Source organism: Equus quagga, chromosome 19 (assembly GCF_021613505.1).
Source record: "Equus quagga isolate Etosha38 chromosome 19, UCLA_HA_Equagga_1.0, whole genome shotgun sequence".
NCBI lineage: Eukaryota > Metazoa > Chordata > Mammalia > Perissodactyla > Equidae > Equus > Equus quagga.
In genome coordinates, this window is record NC_060285.1 from 41,323,869 (window position 1) to 41,342,380 (window position 18,512).

The 18,512-nt window shown below is 46.5% G+C and overlaps 1 protein-coding gene across 2 annotated transcripts in view; it reads left to right on the forward strand.

The window, feature by feature from the left end:
• Positions 1 to 11,465: 11,465 nt before the first annotated feature.
• Positions 11,466 to 18,512, forward strand: part of CSRP2 (cysteine and glycine rich protein 2) — an 18,388-nt gene continuing 11,341 nt past the window's right edge. Inside the window, exon 1 of one of the 2 annotated variants that reach the window (XM_046646110.1) lies at positions 11,466 to 11,780. The gene's annotated coding sequence lies outside the window, so the exon portion shown is untranslated. Of the gene's footprint in view, positions 11,875 to 18,512 lie in introns of both variants that reach the window. The other variant, XM_046646109.1, reaches the window with a different exon arrangement.

The window sequence follows — 18,512 nt, forward strand, 5'->3', positions numbered from 1 at the left end:
GGTGCCTCCACTCCTTCATCTGGTCCTTACCCGCGTTCCCCTCAAGCCCGGCCCACGGCCCTGCTGGCCTCCCCTTGATGGTGCCTCCACTCCTTCATCTGGTCCTTACCCGCGTTCCCCTCAAGCCCGGCCCACGGCCCTGCTGGCCTCCCCTTGATGGTGCCTCCACTCCTTCATCTGGTCCTTACCGCGTTCCCCTCAAGCCTGGCTCACGGCCCTGCTGGCCTCCCCCTTGACTGTGCCTCCACTCCTTCATCTGGTCCTTACCCGCGTTCCCCTCAAGCCCGGCCCACGGCCCTGCTGGCCTCCCTTGATGGTGCCTCCACTCCTTCATCTGGAGCCCCCGTTCCACTACCTCTAGTACTTCCCTTCCCCAGAGTGGCTCTTCTAGGTTACCTGTTTCTCAAGTTTTCCCTCCTAATTAACCCCATCTGCATAATAAAGTGCAGAAATTCTCTTAAAAGGTGGGGGGGGGGGGGGGTGGGAGTGGGAAGGACCAAGTGGTTACGAAAGACTGGACTGTTTTAATCGGAGGAGGTGAAAAATACAAACTCTTATAAAGTCTTTTCTTCTGTCTCTGCCCCACAGATAATCATAACCCACGGTATGTAACTTCGAAATGTCCTAAGAATCTGGGCTGAGGGACGGGGAACAGTGGCAGACTTTTGAATTAAGACCTACAGGATGAACAAGAATGAACTACATGAATGGGTTTGGCAGAGGAGGAACACATCATTGGACAAGACCCTGAGCCCGGAGGAAGGTAGGAACCGAAAGGAAGCAAGTGTGTTCAGAGTGAGGAGAGCACGCCGCAGGACGAGGCCCAGGGAATCCTGAAGCAGGGGACTGCAAAAGAGCAGACACCCATGACCACACGAGAGAGTTTGGCCCTAAAGTTGGCAGAGTTTCCTTGAGTCTCAGGGCGACAAAGGAAAGTCTTTTTAATAGTGTTCCTAAGCCCCAGCCTTGAGAGGAAGAAATCCCTTTCGAACACTCCGTGCCTGGGTTGTTAGACTGAGTTACGTAAGCGCTCTGAAGAAAGAAATGGACGTGCCTTCAGCACGGTGTCTCCTGGCTGAACTCGTTAGACATCTTTCTGTGATGTGCTTAAGTCAGACCAGGAATCACTGCCAAGATCATTATGCTGTTATAACCACGATTAGTTCAAGTTTCTAATCTTTCACTGCACAACTTTTTGAGAGAAATTTAATGCTGATAGGAGGTAAGCGTTAACTTGTTTATTTGCCTAAAAGTATAGGCAAAAAAACCTTGTTTATTTGTCCAAGTGTTTACTGATACGGTTGGGTTTAAAGCTATCACCTTGTAATTTGTTTTCTATTTGACCCATCTATCCTTTGTTCTCTTTCTTATATTTTTCTGCTTCCTTTTGGGTTATTTTTATGTTCCCTTTTATTTCCTATAACTGTTTGTCTTGTTTTGTTTTAGAGGTTGCTGTAAGGTTTGCAGTATACATCCTTAATCTATTACAGTCGGCTGTCCCATGCCAACGTGCAGCTTCACACACAGTACACAAGCCTCACAACAGTACGCTTCCTTTCCCGGCCCTTGTGCTGTGACTCATACATTTTACTTCTACATATACTATAAACCCTACAATACAGTGCGTACATTGCATTTTGTTGTTAAATGGTCAATTATCTTGTAAATATTTTTTAAAATAAGAAAACTAACGTCTTTATTTACCTATTTATGTCCTGTTTCTAGTGGCCTTCATTCCTTTAAGTAGCTCCAGATTTCTTTCTGGTATCATTTTTCCTTCTGCCTGAAGGACTTCTTTTTAAAGTTTCTTTTGGTTCAAGTCTGCTGGGATGAATTCTTTCAGCTTTATACGCCTGAAAGAAACTTTACTAACTTTCATTTTTGAAAGATATTTTCCACTGGTTTTTGAATTCTAGGTCGACAGCCCTTTTCTTCTTTCAGAGCTTTAACAACACAGCCAGCCCTGGGGGTCCTGTGGCTCACATTCGGTGCTCTCACCACTGAGGCCAGGCTTCATGTCCCAGTCAGGGAAAAGCAGAGGAGCGTTGTCTGATAACAGCACCAGAAGGTGAGAAGATGGCTCGAAAAGACTGGGCAGGGTTCTGCTCTGCTGCACACAGCCTCTCTAGGAGTAGGAATCAACTCAATGTCGCTAACAACAACAAACTTTAAAGATATTGCTCCACTGTCTTGTGGCTTGCACCGTTTCCCACAAGAAATCTGCTGTCACTCATACTTTTTCCCTTTGCTGAGGTATTTTCCCTTCTGACTGCTTTTAAGATTTTCTCATTAAGAATAATTATTATTATGATATGCCTTTGTAGTTTTCATGTTTCTTATTCTCGGAGTTTGTTAAATTTCTTGGATTTGGAGATTTATAATTTTCATGAAATTTGGAAAATTTCTGGTCATTATTTCTTCAAACATTCTTTCTGCCACTCTCTTTTGGGGACTCAGGACCTGTATTAGGTCACTCAAAGTTGTCCCACAGCTCACTAATGCTCTACTCATTTTTTTCCAGTCTTTTTTCTCTGGTTTCATTTTGGATAGTTTCTGTTGCTATAAGTTATTTAATCTTTCATCTTGTTGAATCTAATAGATTGCAGTTTTCACCTTATACATCATATCTTTCATCTCTACAAGTTCAATATGGGCCTTCTTAATATTTTCCATGTCTCTACTCAACATGCTCAAGCATGTCTCTACTTTATCATATGAACTTACAGAGTATAGTTATAACCACGTTAATGTCCTTATTTACTAATGTTATTATCTCTGTCATTTCTGGATCTGTCTCTATTGGTTGATTTTTTTCCCTCCTCATTATGGATCATATTATTCTGTTTCTTTGCATGCCTGGTAAATTTTGATTAGATACCAGTCGTGAGTTTTCCTATCAATATTCTAAAACTCTGTTCTGAGAGGCAATTCTGTTATTTTGAAATAGTTTGATCCCTTCAAGACTTGCTTTTAAGCTTTATTAGTCAAGACAAGAGCAGCTTTTAGGAGAGCCCCAAAGTGCCCCAGTATGGAGGCAATACCCTCAGAGTATTCTACCAATGCTCTGTGAATTAGAAGGTTCTTCCTCTCCGGCTGGTGGGAGCACACCCGATCCCCAGCCCTGGGTGAGCCGTAGGGACTGTCTCCTCTGCCCCATTGGGGTGGACTGTTCCCGTGCCTCAGGCAGTTCCCTCACACCCAGGCTCTAATCAGGGCTCCACTGTGACTTCAGCGGGATGCTCAGCAGCTCTCTAGGTCTTTCTTCTCTGCAGCTTTCTCTTCTCTGGTACTCTGCCCTGAAACTTCTAGCTGCCTTCGTCTCCCTGGATGCCCAATCCATCTCCTTAACTCAAAGAGACGGCCAGATCTCACTTCATAAGAAAATGATCATTGTTTGAAAATGGGCAATGAGAAACATGGTATGAGGAGAAAAAAACAACTCCTCTAGATAATAATGCTTCTTCAAACCCCACTTTGCTTCCCTGTCATTATTATATTATCTCTGAGTCTTCACTAAGGAATTGATTCAAATATCTAGAAATTTGATAACACAATATGAATTGGAATAATGATTTACATGCCCTTCAGAGTTATTTTCTAAGTCTAATTCTGCGGCCTGTATCTTTTCTTTTCTTTTCTTTTTTTGCTGAGGAGGATTAGTTCTGAGCTCACATCTGTGCCAATCTTCCTTTCTTCTGTATGTGGCTCACCACAACAGCATGGTTGGCAACAAGCGGCGCAGGTCTGTGCCCTGGAACTTAACCTGGGCTGCTGAAGCAGAACACGCTGAACTTCACCACTATGTCACGGGGCTGGCCCCTCTGGCCTATATCTTGACAGATCTCTACAAGACACAAAAAGGCAGGGACATCACCTCTATGTCATGTAGAATCATAGGCACATCAATAAGAAGCATCGTTCTTTTAAGAAATTATACAAGTAATACTTATTCATGGTAGAAAAATCAGTCCATACAGAGAAACGAAAAAAAGATAAAAACACAGTAATACTTCTGATCAAGGCAAAATACTACTAAAATTTTAATGTATACCCTTCCAACTTTTATATATAGGATTTTTTCTATACATGTGAAGATGGGTTTATGGTGGGCATATGAGTTTTTTCCTCTTTTTGCACTCAGCAATGTGACATGGTGTGGCAGACACACTCAGGCTCAACACCCTCTCATGCCTCTAACACAGCGTCCTGTACTCCAGAGGCTAGAAAGCTAAACATTTCCAAGACTCTCTTTCAGCTTGGGTTCCACTTGTAACCTAGCTTCCACCAAGTGCTGATGGAAGATACGTACCCTGAGCCAGACCTGGAAGGTAAGTGAGTAACAGGAGGTGATGGCTGTGGTCGGGACGGCAGGTCTTCTGGGAGGTGAGGTAGAAAGTCTGCCCTCAGGCTCTAGCATAAGAGATGTTGACAGGCAGGCGCAGGCGGCAGTGGGGTCTCCTTTAACGCTGTGCCATACTGGGGTCAGGTGTCCATCCTGGTTCTATAGCATCATTTGCTTCCCTGCTCCTGTTGGAAAGTCTGTTATCTGCAACTAAGAATCCCAGTGAATACATGTGAACACCTTTCCGTGTGAAAAAATACATGACTATAATATCATATAATTGCTACTGGGAGAATCATAAAATTTTAGAGCTAAGTGGGACCTTAGTGATCAGCTAGAGTTAGGAAAATTAAGCTTAAAGAAGCTAACCATCTGTTCCCTCAGACGGATGGATAGTGGTGGAGGCAAGGACACATGCAAATCTCTTTATTCTCACTTTATATTAGGAATTTATTCCATCCTGTGCCCCAGTGAAGAGATGGGACAAAAATGGCTGTGCCTCAAGTTAAACAGGGGTGTTTTTGGGTTGCATAAGTTGCTCCTCCATTGTCTGGCAGCCTTTAGCCCAAAGAGGACAGTCAGAGTGCAATGCCTTTTTAATGTGTTTGCCGCCTCTTGGCGTCCACCTCCATTACTACACCCCTCCCCCACAGGCACAGGCCGCCTCCCCAGACCTGCGCCCCTGGTTAAGACCAGCTAGGCTTTCTCATGGCGCCACAACCTGTAGACTTTACTCCAGTTAGCCATGGTGTGGAGCATCTCCTCCGACTGGAAATGGTTATGTTTGATTTGCCTGAATGAATACTAGCTCCCAAGGAACCAGCACTCTTTAGCGCCGTCAAGCAAAAGGCACGTGTTAGCTCTGCTAGTAGGACAGGAAAGAATCATTGTTGAAAGTCCCCACTCAGTAGTGGAAAGAGTGTGAAGTTTGGATCCAGAGTGAATTTGAATCCCAGCTCTGCCACTTACGACCTATAAGGACTTGGGACAAGTTACTCAATTTCCATGAGTCTCACTTTCTCAAAGTGAAAGGCTGTAAAATGGAAAGGCTGTTGTATGGACCAGAAGAATTATTCCTATAATGTTTGACATGCAAGGGACAGTCAATAAATAGTTATTGTTATTGAAGAACAGCTGATGGTGTGTACTTTGGCTTTTTCCCCTTTATGATTTTACAGCTGAGTTTGCACAGGAGAGCATGAGCACTCCAGGGTAGCCCTGTGCCCTTTCACAGAGGACTCAGATGGTTTTTCAAGTCCATGGAAACATGCGTATTTGAGCTCATCTCCAGCCATGCAGGTCAGCGGAGTTTGGCTCTGCTGCAGGACCCTCAGCCTTCTAGCGGAGTGAACACAGGAACAAATAAATCAAAAGCTGGTGTCTTTTAACACATGGCATTATTTAAGAATTAGGAATGGGAATTAGGTATTCCCACAGTCTTTTTGGAGTGGTGTAAGGCTATAACGTTTAAAGTAAAATTTAAGCCAGCTCTCCTTATAAACATTTAAATATAGAATTTATAGGAGCTATTATTTTTTAAAAAGTACTAACCTTTTTTCTACAGCTCAACACTTTTCTTATGAGGTGAGAGCTGCAGAAACATGACAGCTTTTATTTTCTTTTACAAGAAAAGGTTCGTTTTACAAATGACTTTTAATCCCATATGTGAGGATTACACAAAAATCCTGGCAGGCATATGCCATAAATAATTAAGTGCCTATCAATTACAGCATTGTGCATTGTTTCCAAAACCCTGTTAACGTTCCTTACATCATTTCCCAGAGAAGCATTTTATTCATATATATATATGTATATACACATACACACACACATATGTATATATATGGCTTTAATTGGAAATTTTTATGAGGTGTTTTCTCTAGAGCATTGCTCAATGATCAAAATACATATGGAAATCTTGTTTAATTACTTTTGAAATGAAATATACACCTAAATGCTAACTTTTAAATCCTAAATTAGATTAATTAGTCTTTTTCGGAACATAGGGAAAAATCAAAATTCTTTGATAAGCCCTATTGAAAATTCTAAAATTTTTTTTGAGCTTTGGTAGATAAACACACACGTATTTTTATATAATCTTTAGCAAGAAAAAAATTCTATGTAAAAGTTAGAATATGTACATTTTATTTTATTTTCCTGGAAGTGTCTGGTGTTTCTTATCACAAGACAGGTAATAAAAATTAGTTAATAAATCCTCTAGTATGCTCTGTTCCTCATATTATAGTTTTTAGGCAGGGAGAAATAAGTTTTCTAGTGGCTGTGACTTTCAGAATTTATTCCCATTTCTCACAGAACAGAATCTTAAGACAGAAGTTAACATTTGTGTGACACTTCAGAAGCGTGCCCTTTCTTAGAAGAATCCATTCTGTGCATGTACGCCCAATCATATGGTTATTCAATGTTGTCCCATAACCAAGAGGGGAAGTAGGATAAGGACTAAAAATCAGCAACTGGTTTGGCCTTTAGGAGTTCTCTAATGACTGCAGTGAGAGGCTCAGGGTCTCTCATGAGGGGGCAGTCAAAGCCGCAGCCAGGGCTGGAGTCCTTTCAAGGCTTGACAGGACTGTAGGCTCTCCTTCCGATGTCACTCCCGTTTTTACTGTCAGAAGGCTGCACCTCCCTTAGGGCTGTTGGCTGGAAGCCTCTGTTCATCACCACGTGGGCCGTCCAAAGGCGCTTGAGTGTCCTCCTGACATGGCAGCTGGCTTCCCGAGAGCAAATGATCCGGGAGAGAGGTAGAGGGGGAGGGAGGGAGAGGGAGGGAGAAGGGGAGAGAGGGAGATGAGGAGAGAGAGAGGGAGGGAGAGGGAGGGAGAGAGGGAGGGAGAGGGAGGGAGAGACGGGGAGAGAGCGAGAGAAAGGGAGAGAGGGAGAGGGGGAGAAAGGGAGAGAGAGGGGGACCGGGAAGAATGAAGAGGAAGTCTTCGTCTTAGAATCGTACACTTTGTTCTATTTTCTAGAAGCGAGTCACTAAATCCAGCACACACTCGAGGGGAGGGGAAGTCAATTCCACCTGGTGAAGGGAGGAGTACAAAGAATCTGCGGCCATAGTTTTAAAGCACCACAATCAGTTGGGAATCCTAACTGCAACTGAAAGAAAATCCATCTCAAAACGAAATAAACAATGGGAATTTATTTGCTTCCCAAACGAAAAGACCCTGCAGGCAGACAAGTTTCGTGAGCAGTTTGCTCGGAGTTCTGGCTCCATTTCTCTGTCCCCTCTGTGTTGAAGCATCCTCAGGCTGGCTGCCTACCAGCAACAATGGCTGTAGCAACTCTAGGCCTCTACACGCACTCACTCCCTTCCAGAGCACCTGGGCGGGGGTCTGCCTCAGCATCCCCCAGAGGTCGGAGGTTCACTCTGATTGGATGGGCTTGGATCACATGACACTCCTCCCCTCCTCAACCAGGCGTTGGGAGGCCTTGATTGGTTCCAGTGCTCCACCCCTGAACCAGGGCCGTGGAGACCCTTCCCTGAAAGCACAGGGGCCCCAAACAGAAACCTGGGCCTCGGGGAAAAGAGGAATGGATGCTACAGAGGCAACCGTGAATACCTACTACAAAAGTCAGGGAGGTTTTTGTCAGCTTTTCAAAAGATTGGGTAGACAGCGTTTTTGTAATCTGAAAGACAAGAAAGTAGTAGAGACGTAGAAATTGAAGAGCAAGGGAATGTTACTACGAACGCTGGAGACACAGACCCAGAGCGGAGGCACAGTGGTTCTCGGTAACGAGTTGGAGAACCACCGTTCCTCTAAGACCAGGGACAGCAAGTGGAAAGATGCGAGAAAATATGGAGTCAGATTTTCAAAAGGGGAGGGAGGCTGAGGCAACCCCCGCTGGTGGTGTTTGGGAATGAGAATGAAGCAGGTGATGTCACCAACTGAAAATAAGGGGGGAAGTCAAATAGGGCATTTAAGGGGTTGAGATAAAATGGATTGAATGGGCTGTCTTAGAGGCTAAAGCTAATGGCATTTTTCATACTAGTAGAGCTAGAAAAACTCTGCTGTCATAAGAAAGCATAAGCAGGGCTAGAAAAGCTGGAAAGCTCTGGTAGAAGAGAAAACCTAAATAATGCTGTAAGGGAAGATAACAGCACTGAAGGGAAATAGTACTCGTTGGAGAAAGAGGTTAAGAAATAATTCAAGTTATAAGGAAGTGGGAGTTTAAAGCAAGTTTTGAAAAAAGCAACTAAGACAAATATCAAGAATAAGATATTCTAATCTACCTTTCCAAATTTAAGCATATGTTCCATATTATTCTTTTCTCTGCAGATAATGCATCACAGAGTATTTGGGTTGACTAGGAGTAATTTTTTTATTTTTTTCCCTTTTTCTCCCCAAAGCCCCCCAGTACACAGTTGTATATTCTTCGCTGTGGGTCCTTCTAGTTGTGGCATGTGGGACGCCGCCTCAGCGTGGCTTGATGAGCAGTGCCATGTCCGCGCCCAGGATTTGAACCAACAAGACACTGGGCTGCCTGCAGCGGAGCGCGCGAACTTAACCACTTGGTCAGGGGCCAGCCCCCGACTAGGAGTAATTTTTAATTCCCAGCACTACTGCTAAATCTTGACTAAGAAGTCAGGTGGAACAGCGGCTTCTTTTTTTATTATTAACCATGTAGACTAGCAAAGGGAGAATTTATCTTTTCCTTTATTTAACATATTCTAAAAAATCCCTCTTCACGATAGCCTAAGTAAGGATGGCTTCTGGGAAGGAATCCTTGCCCTGAAATAAAGTAAGGAGGCCCTTTGTTTATATTCACACTCATCTGGTTCCGAGTTTTGTTAAGAAAAAGTAGCATGAAAGAAAAATAATAAAAATATTTGAAAAATCTCAACTTGGAGCATAAGGTCATGAAGAAAGGCAACCTTGGTTCATCTTGCCTTAGGACAGTGACCTTGACAAAGGAATTTGATTTGAAATTGGTTAATGGGTTCCAGAGAATGAAGGAGCTGTTACAAGTATAATGTGCATTTCTTGAGAAAAGGAAACCTTGCTGGAAACGTTTAACCTTCAATCTTGCCTCATAAGAGGTTGAAGGGGGTCAGACAGACCAGGACCACATGGAATTAAGACGGGCTTATTCTCCATGAGGGTGAATTTCTCCCACTAGCTCTTCCCTGGGCACACAGTTTACTTTCTACTAGAAGGCTCTTAATTGTTTGGGGAAACACTTAATACCTTCTTACTACCAAACCCTTCAGTAGGCAACATAAGATGAATGCTGGGCAAAACACAGTGTCAGTTTCTTTCTCAAGGCAGAAAAGGACGTCAAGATATCCTTGCTTACCAGAACAACCATCATTTATTGAGCGTTTACCATGTGCTTGGCGTTTTACACACATCATCTGATTTAATCCTTCTAATAATCCTACCAGGTGTGTAGTATCATCCTTTTACGAATAAAGAAATAGGTGCAAAGAAGTCAAGTCTTAGGCCAGGCTCACAGAGCTAGTGGGTTGAAACGACGTCTGTTTGATTCCAAAGCCCACACACTGTCATTTGCACCACTCTGTCTAAATAAACTGAAAAGAACTTATTAACATTTATAATGAAAAGAGTCAACAGTGGAAAGAAATGGAAAATAAAATACTTTTAAAAATGTTGATAATTAAATACAAGTGAAATTCAAAATCAAATGTTACTCATAATCACATTTTACTCATTGTAAAATATACTGAGACAAATACATGGAGGACAGATAGCAGAAATACTTTTAGGTCAGAAGCAGGCCCAGCTGCAAATGATAGGATGTGGCTGTGGAATTTAGGGACGACACAAGCCTGTCAGAAAGCAAACAGGTCAGGTCCTGGAGCATCAAGAAGAACCCAAGAACCCAGGGGGAGAAAGGACGATGGTTGCTGAAGACCAGTGTGGCAGTGAAATTCACCTATATAGTTTCATTCAGTAGAAACACTAATAAACCTAGGCAAGAAAAAATAAGTACTGTAAGCAGCAGAGCTAAATTGACCGTAGAATCTAAAGGGCAGAATTTTCGTGTCAGCCCCAGGAGTCGTCACTTTCACATTTGCTGGTATCATGAAAATATGGATTGCCCATATTTAGAAAAGCTCACAGCAGGCAGGAATACTTCCAGCCTCCTGCCGCAAAATCAGGAGATGTCAATCACCACTACGTGTTTTTGCACAGCGCTTGGTGGATACGATAAGGCTGCTATTATAATGAGTTTATCCTGGATTGGCCCCAGCATATAAAATAAAACTATATTATTATAAGCCAGTTCTGTACTTTGTCACGCAGATCTATCCCGGGGCAGTGATTCTCAACCAATGGCCTCCTCCCCCTCCCCGAGAGGGCACGTGGACTGGAGAAGTTTTTGATCGTTACAACGTGGAGGGCGGGGTGCTGTGGCATCTAAGGGGCAGAGGCATCCTGTAATGCACAGAACAGGTCCCCACACAAAGAATGACCCAGCCCCAAACGTCAATAGCGTCGGGGTGGAGACGCCCTGGACCAGAAGAGGCTACTGCACTTGTGGCCTGAGGGGTGGTTTTGGTCACCGCTGTTTTGAGCTCCCCACTCTCCCAAATATCACTTCTCAGGCATCATCGCTTCCCGCACAGAGGTCATCAGAAGGCCTAGAACGTGAACCAGAGACGGCATCGTTTATTTTTCTTTCTGTCTAAAACAATAAATCATCCTGTAGCTCAGGTATCAGGTTCCCTCGGTTGTCACTGGCGTCCCTGGGGCTTTTCTGACATCAACAAACCGAAACCCAGGGCCCTTGGGCGCCCGGCCCGCGGCTGGGTGAGGTTCCTCCCCCACAGCAGCGCGCGCAGCAGAGCCCTTGTGGTGGGAAAAGCAAAACCCCAGGGGAACCAGGCGTTTTCGTAACGTCATTTATTTAGTCTAGAGGAGAAATTTTGCTCTTTAAGAACAGGAAGGTTGCGGATTCCCAGAAGCTGGAAATCGGCCGAGAGAGTGCTTGTCCACTGGGGAAGTCAATCAAGTAGGGTTTACTTAAAAGGACGAGGCGAGGGGGAGGGTGCTGGAACCCCCCCCCCCCCCCCAGCCCCCGCCCCGATCCGGCCAGTTTCCCGGCGCTGGAGCTTCCTCCACCTTGGGCTGCTCCCTCCGGAGGGGGCGGCAGCGCCCCGGGGCCCGGCCCGGCCGTCGGCAGGGCAGCAGGTCTGCGTTCCCAGCTCCCGGTCGCTCCTGGAAGCGGCCGGGCCCGTGCCGAGGGGCGGCGGCGGCGGGAGCGGAGCCGGGACGTGGGAGGTGCCGGCGGCGGGACGCGGCGGGCAGAGGCGGGCCTCTGGCCTTTGTCTGCCGGCCTCAGCCGGAGGCGGGTCGAGCCAGCCGCGGCCGCCGCGCCGACCCCGCGGAGCGGCCCGGGACTCGGCCGGGACGCCGGGGCGGGGCTCCGCAGGCCACGCCCACCGGGGGGTCTTTAAAAGGTGAGCGCTCGCGCCGCCGCGGCGTCCTGACTCGCGCGCCCCCCGGTTCGGCCTCCGTTCTCCGCCCGCTCTGCCTGGTCCTGCTCCGACTCGAGTGAGTACCGGCGATGGGGGCGTGTCTGCTGACCCCGAGGGGGGCTCTCAGGGTCCGCAGGCCGCCCCCCAGCCCCTCTGACATCCCTGTCGCGGTCCCCGTGTGGCCCCCAGCCACCCTCCGCACACCTGCGCGGCTCCCCGCGGCCGCCCCGGAGCCCGCGCGCGGGGGCAGGGAAGTGACCGCGCGCGCCCAGCACACCGTTTCCCCGGGAGGGAGGCGACTCGAGAGTGTCGCGGCGTCGCTCGCCCGCCGTTCAGCAGCCGAGGGCCACTCAGCCCGCGCCGTCCTCCTCCGGCGGGGGCGGCATCCGAGTCTGGGGGCTCCTCTGCTCCGAGTGCGGCGGCGCTGGCGGCGACCTCCCCGGGGGCTGCTTAGGAGCCCTGGGGGTGCGGTAGGGGCTTCGACAGCCCCCCAGTCCAGAACCCTTCCCGGCTGCGGTGCTGAGCTCCTGGCACCCCCATTGTTTGCTGGTCTCTGCCCTCCAAGCACTCAACCTTAAATGTTGAAGAAACAGCGGTGAAACGTCAGATTGAGCACTCCCAGATTTTTCCGGAACTTTCTACAATTCAGGTACAACCAGGAAAGCAAGAATGCTCGGTTGTGAAATTCTGCAACAGGTCCTGCAAATCATATCCTGGGTTCCAAAGCTCCACGCAGGCAGCCCCTAGGGGCACGGTGGTTTTCTAAGTGGATAGACACCCCACCCAAGCCAGGACGTTTGTTGCTTAAATGGTTACCCAAAATGTTAAACGTGTTTGATTTGCAGTCTGCACACCAAGCACGTTTTCATTTTATAAATGCTTTTTCTTTTTTTTTTTTTTTTTTAAGAGTGGCGCCTGAGCTAACAACTGTTGCCAGTCTTGTCTCCCCCCCACCCCCCCTTCTTCTCCCCAAAGCTCTCCAGTACATAGCTGTATATCCTAGTTGTGGGCCCTACTGGCTGTGCTGTGTGGGACCCCGCCTCCGCATGGCCTGCCAAGCAGTGCCGTGTCCACGCCGGGGATCCAAACCAGCGAAACCCTGGGCCACCGAAGCGGAGCGCGCGAACTCACCCAGTCTCCACAGCCGGCCCAATGTTTTTTATTTTGAATACTGATTTTTTTTTTAACTCGGGCAGTAGAAATGGTCTTAGTTCTTAACTTTTCTGATTAACCTGTTTTAAAGCTCTACTTATAAAATGCCAAGAATTCGAGTAGGACAACCACAGAGCTGGCTATAATTTGACTCAAATTTTTCAGGAAAGAGATGGGTGGTAGATTCTAAAAGGGTGAATCTCACGTCATTTGAAAACTGCGTACCACACTAGGACCGATTTTATGAAGTCATCTCTGGTCTCCCCCACTCCGCTTGATCATCACTCTCAAGCTGTTGCCGCTGCTACTTTGTCAGTATGTCTCCGGGTTCTTTCTACTCTGGGTTCTAGTGTCCTTTGCTTCTTTAGAGTGAAGTTATGTAGCGACAGTGTCTGCGTCCTGTGAGTCTGTGAAACGGTGCTTGCTTGGGTGCTTTGAGCACGGCTGGACCAGGGCCAATATTGGTGAATTGAATGAAAGACGGAGTAAAGTTGCAGTTGTGGCCATTGGGAATTTAATTGGACAGACAATAGATACATTAGCAGATTTAAGCCAAGGCTTCCGTCATAATTTTTTACTGAATTCCTCCAAAGGTATTCAACAAACGTTGATTGATGCTGGTATATGCTGACTACTGTGTTGAAAGCAGTACTCACTGGAGATCTGTCCTGATGAATTGCCAAATCACTTGGGTTTGAAGAAATTGTAATTTATACTAAAACAGCAAGAATGTTGGCATAGAGTAGAGGGGGCAGCAGTAAATGAGGAGCTTTAGAAGCCTGGGTCCAGCCTCAAGGCTGCCGCTAAACGGCTGTGGAGGTCTGGGCCTCTCATTTTCCTTCTCTGTCAAAAATTAGGTAAATCAGATGAGCTGGGGCTTGTGAGCCCCCTGTGGGAGAGGAGGGCAGACCCACATTCACGTCCCAGCTCCAGCACCCTCTGGCCTCAGTTACTTCATCTTGTGAAGTGGCTGTAATAGCAGACCTGGCAGGCTTGGCTGAAGGCGCACTGATCGTTGCACAAAGGCCAGCCCAGCCTGGGAGAGATTCCTGGGCATTAGCCGCTGAGCTACAGGTGGTGGAATACCTGGGGATGCGGCCAGCTGGGGCGCCTCTTCCAGAGCAGCGTGCCTCCCGAGGGAGGGCATCTGCGAGGCAGCGCCCGGAAGCCAGCGTTCCCTCTGCTGACTGGCTCCGGCTCCTCGAGGCGCTGTGTGGTTCCTGGCCTGGTATTTGCATGGGCTCCCTTGGGTTCTGTTGGGTGGCGAGTCCCCAGACTCCCTGAGGGCCTTGATTACGTAGAATGGTGATACTTTACTGTTTCTGTGTTGTGGACCTTTCTGGCAGTCTGGTGAAGCCCCAGAACCCCTGCTCAAAATGTTAAGTGCATAAAGTACACGGTACCAAGTTCACCAATCCCCAGAATTTCAAGGAATCCTTGGGTTAAGAACCCTGACTTAGCGGCGTTTTCTCAGACTGGACTGTGGAGGAGCCAGGCACAAGTCCTGAGGTTTCAGTGTGGGCGACGGAGGAGGCACACTGAATCCTTGCAGAGGGTATCAGGTTTCTTGCTTTGTTGTTTGCCATCTCCTGCTAACAGTGCGACTAACTGTCCTTCACTAAGAAGAAGAGGACAGATACCATGTAATACATTAGGGCCAAATGACTTCCCAGTTCCCTCTGGGAAGGGTTTCCTGGTGGCTTCAGCGTCCTTCCAGAAGAGCAGAGTGAACCACTCCTTATGCAGCACACCAGTACAGGAAGCACCCAGCGTAAGAGGAACCCGGGCCAGAGCCACAGAGTCAGTACTGCATTCGCGTTGTCAGCAGTGGTTTAGTCTTAGCAAAACAGCAGTCAAATAAGCTCAATACAGTTTATTTGAATTTTATTGGTATTAATTTTTAAGTTGAACTGGTAATTTTGTTTGGTTTTGGTTATAATCCACTTAATAGCTCTCTACCTCAGCTTGCCTGCCCATAAAATGGGGATGATGATAATGCCCACCTCCGTTGTTACTAGGAAGTAAATCAGGTGATAGAAGTAAGCTACTTAATAGAAGTGAGGCATCTGGTAAGCTTTATGAAAGTGTTTGTAATCACTGTCACTTATCATGTGGCAGGCACTATTCTAAGGGCTTTACATATATTATTTAATCTCAGAACAGCTTTATGATATAAATAAGTTATTTCCATTTTTAAAATGAGAAAACTAGCAGATTAAATATCCACCCTAAGATCATTTGGCAAATAAACAGTAATCTTGGCATATAAATCTCGGTCTGACTCCATGTAAAAATCACATAAATGCTGAACTGTTTGAATGAATAAATGTCTTGTAGATTGCACAGATTGTGGATTGCTGTGGCAGATGCTGAAAGTCGGGGTGACCGAGTTTACAGCATAGTTGGATTCTGATGACAACGTGGGATTGGCAGGTAGTATCCAGATCTGGCAGGGATTTTGCTGTGCTCCAAGTTGAAGACACTGGTAACAGGGTACAGAATTAGTAATTAACGGTGTGGCTGCAGTGAACCCAGGACAGCCAGTGGCTGCAAGGAGGTCTCTCTGTGAGGTCAGACTGGGGTTAGCGGAGAGGAGTGGTAAAGAGCTGTTCCGGTTGAAAGCAGCACTTGGAGCGTGAGATCGGCACACATTGGACACTTACTAAGGGCTAGTTGGATGGATGAAGGCTGGGCAGGGGAAGTGTTCCTATGTGCAGGTAACTCAGGAATTGATAATTCTCGCGTGATTTGAATGGCCTCAACCCTTCAATCAGCTGTGGAGTTCTGGGGCTAGCTTGTGGCTCTGGAGTCAGACAGGAATGGTTGAGCCTGGCTTTGCATCTTTGGAGGTCAGTGACAGCAAGTCACCTAACGACTGAACTTTTCCTAGCCAATGTCAGGCCCAGTAGTGCTCCTGAAGGAACAGAAAGCCAACATTTGTGGAGTGAGGCTCTTTGCCAGGTACTTTACAGAGTTACCTCATTACATCCTTACAACTGCCCTCTGAGCGAGTGTGCATCCAGTTCCGAGTTATAGCTGGGGAAACGGAGGCGCAGAGGTTAGCACCACAGATCTGGTAACTGCCTGTCAGACTTAGACCTATCTGATTCTAAGTTCCACACTCTTTCTCTTATACCAGGAATGTCTTATAGGTGGCACGCGCACTGCAATTTCCATGGCAGACATTATTAATCAAAATAACCTTTAATGCAGAACCTCAGCTGAACTCCGGAATCGTTTTCAACATAGTTTGAGTAACCCACTATCAGTGAATCTACAAGATGATACCATTTCGCCGTCCTGTCTGTATAAGGAGAGGATGCAGACTTCCCAGAGCCCTCTCTGCGTGCCTCTAGGTCATGGGTTATACTGTATTGCTCTTGTTTGTTTACATATTTCTACCACCAAAGTGGAATTCCTATAAGCCCAGCCCAGGCTATGGCTTGTAAAATGTTGAATGAATACATTTCTCTGAGAGCTTCATAAACAGTAAAGCATCGTACAGTGTTTGTTAGCTGCCCCTGTCCAAGAAGAACTGCTTGAGATTCAGAAATGAAGTCGGGGTAGCTGGACGAGGGAGGGAGGTGAGTCAGCTGGCCTGATGTGGAGGGATTAGGGGCATAAGGAAAAAATGGATATATGAGACAGGCAGGAGAAGAGGAGCATTGATGACAAAGACTGAACACTGCGAAATCATGATGTTAGAGTCTACCATGGGCCAGCCCAGGGGCATGTTAAGTTTGTGTGCTCCACTCCTGTGGCTTGCAGGTTCAGATCCCAGGTGTGGACCTAGCACTGCTTGTCAAGCCACGCTCTAACGGCATCCCACGTAAAATAGAGGAAGACTGGCAACAGATGTTAGCTCAAGGCCAGTCTTAGACACACACGCGCTACCAGTAATTGAGCGCCTACTACAAGCATTTTCTCGTCTCCTTCTCTTAATAACTCTATAAGGTACTGTTATCTTCATTCTGCATATGAAGGAAATGAGACTGTGCTAACTCCATGATCTATGCTCTTAATTCACCCTTGGGCTGAGCTGTCTTAAAGGCCAGCTTGAAGATAGAAGAACCAATTGGAACATGAAACCAGCTGACTGCTAAGACATGATGAGTCTGTCCTTGGTTCAGTGGTAGATAAGGGAAGTAGAATAAGCAGGGTAGCAGAAGAAAAAATTTTAGAATGGACATTGAGTAAAGCTTAATTTCCAATTAACTACAGCTCTCAAACTCCAGCCTTGTTAAAAATTACTGTAATTGGAGACAATGCTACCAACTTACATATTTTTTTAATAAGCGACCCCTCTGGATGTGGCTCAAGATGAAACTAGTTTATAATAAACGCTCCCCTTTCAGGAAATTGGATTATAGCCAGGTTCTAGAGTAAGAACAAAGCCCTGTATGTAGCAATAAGTTGTCAAAGCTTCTGGAAGCATTTAGAATCTGGGTTTATAGATGGATTCACTCCAAACCTTTGGTATCCGAGCAAATAACGTACACTGCAAGTGGCGACGTGTAGACACGAAACTCACGGATTCAAGGCATGTAGATTCTAAAAGCAGACAGTGCGGCCCAGGTGGTGAGAATGAGCCATGTGGCCATCCGCTGCTCTCGCTGGGCATCTAGAGGATGAGGTAACGATACCACAGAAGGTGACTCAGGTGTAGACGACAGTAATTTTCTTCTGGGGGTAAGTCTGATGAATTTTGGGTGGTGTCTTAGACTGGAGAGAAGCAGCAAAAAAATTGCACATAGGTGTTCAGATGTAAAGCAAGCTTTTTAATCTAATGCAGTGGATAAATCTTAGTGCTGAGACTCTTTCAGACATGGAAAACTAAAGAACAAGACTAGGAAACAGAAGGAACCTGTGTTTGGCCTCTTTTGTGAGATGTGTGTAAAGTGGGATTTTATTTCTCCTCTTACATTTTGTAAATTAAGGCATGGGATCGGGAAAGGCACGCAGCCCGGACTGCTCCATGCAGATCCAGTGTGCTGTGATTAATGTCAGCTGTGGGAGCAATGCAGCCAGAGGCATGGAGGAAAAATGAAACCTCGGTTTTCTTTATACGCGTGGCCATGCCAAGAGCGGCAGGAACGGGGATCCTCACCCTTCCTCCTGCAAAATTCGGGAAATGTCCACAGGGCTTCACCCTAAAAGTAGACATTTGAAATTCATTTCTTAGACAGTCTTCACAAGTGGAACTATTGTTCTGCTTGCAGTGTGTTTTAATGTCCCAGAAAAAGGAGGTTTATGGTGACTAAGCAGCTGAGTTTTTTCTTTACCCTGTTTGTGGCCAAGTGGGTTTTCCTCCTGGAGTACTGATAGCAGGATGGACAGCGTGCGATGCCCGTTCCGTCTTCAAGCTAACAGTGCCTGGGTGTCTGCTAAGGCATCTGCTTACCTTGTTTTATGTTCACAACAGCTCTGTGATGTGGCGAGAGCTGTCTTTCCCTATTTCACAGATGAGGAAACTAAGCCCAGGGTTGTACAACCGTTAGAATAGTGAAGTTAACACAGATCTCTCTAAACCAATCTTCCTTCCTCCCTCCTCCCTCCCCCCCC